The following is a 1,661-nucleotide window of genomic DNA, read 5'->3' on the forward strand; positions in this document are numbered from 1 at the left end:
ACGACCTGCACTTATGAGCCTTCGCTTAATGAATTGCTCGATATGGCATCCAGTCATGGTAAAGCATGAATCTGTCGGCCGTCCTATGGAAATATACATTATCTGAAAAACTTCAGGTTGATGACGGACCCTGTGGCGGTTATTCATGACACGTTTGTACATCATTAATGGTACCTGTATTCAGTAAAGATTTCAAGTGTCCCACAACTGGAAGTCCAAGAGATTAAGACGGGAGGAACGATCTCCCAGACATCCACTACCCATTAAATGTACATGTGAGATGTTCTCGGTTATTTCGGAGAAAGTAGGCTGGTACTCCATCGTGCAAGAACCACATTCCCAGCCTTTATTTAAGTCTCCTACTTATTTCTCAGCATACAGGACGCGGAGCCCGTTGTGGCTGCCATTTTCCAGATGATAACAGATAATGTTTGCCATTTTGAATCTGATAGTCTTCCATTATCGTGTTAAATGCAAAACTACAACGTAAAAGCATTTTACAGACTTATCAAAATACAAACTGGTTTCATGGGAACTGAAATTTTACAGAATAGTGGATCAGTATACAGTAACATCACTAACCGATGCTTAATGCATGCTGTATCCATAGACAGTACCAGAGGAATGTGTCTTCATTTGTTTGTTACATTCTGTAGGTCTGAAGAGCTTGTAGTAGCAGATGTGTTTCACAGCAGCAAAGATGAACTGGCTCATAGCTCGTAAGAAATGCTTCTGAGAGCCCGCGTTTGCTGGAAATTTTTGTCTTATTTTTGTTTGTATTACAACCTCTCCGAATATGAAATACTTTATTCTTTACCTCCTGTATACTCGGCAAGCCAACCCCGGGCGAAGGTACCTTTGTATACTACTGTAACTTGCCCACTTTTCTACTCCAGTCGCGAATGATAGACGGAAAAAACGATTGTCTGTAAGCCTCCGTCTGACCTCAAAAGTCTAACTTTACCTTCAAGCTCATTGTGCGAGACATGTCTAGAAAGAAGCAACATTTAGATCATCTCTACTAGGAACGTACGCTTTCAGAATTTTAAAAGAGAACCACAGCTCTATGAAGAACGCCTCTCTTGCAGCGTAAGCCACTAGAGTATACTGAGAATTTCCGTAGCGTTTTCATGCCTACTAAACGAATCTGCAACGAAACGAGCTGCTCTTCTGCACATCTTCTCTATTTCCTTTATAAGTTCTCTCTCTTATGGATCCAAGAACTGTGATACAGCGGAAATTCAAGCGCCAACGTAGGCTGTGGAGAGGAAGTTGTTGCCGGTTTTCAAGACATAATTATAGTTTAGCTGTGACACCATTTGTTGACAATCGGTTACTAAACACAATAAGTAGAATATTACACTTCCCAAATAGATTATTTAAAATGAGCACAATAATTATAAGAAAAACCCTTGTGGCTCAAATGTTCTAAACATCTATGTATATCCGAATCCCGCTCCAGCTACTGCCGGGTCTGGGTGCTGACGAGTCCTCTCCATTTGGCTCGGTCCTCCCACCACTTTTCTTGCTTCACTTGCTGCCAGGTCACACCTCTCCTTGCTACAGATATTCTCACTGTGGTGTCACCGCCAGACACCACACTTGCTAGGTGGTAGCTTTAAATCGGCCGCGGTCCATTAGTACATGTCGGACCCGCGTGT

The sequence above is a fragment of the Schistocerca cancellata genome, chromosome 7, assembly GCF_023864275.1.
Source record: "Schistocerca cancellata isolate TAMUIC-IGC-003103 chromosome 7, iqSchCanc2.1, whole genome shotgun sequence".
In the NCBI taxonomy this organism is placed as follows: domain Eukaryota; kingdom Metazoa; phylum Arthropoda; class Insecta; order Orthoptera; family Acrididae; genus Schistocerca; species Schistocerca cancellata.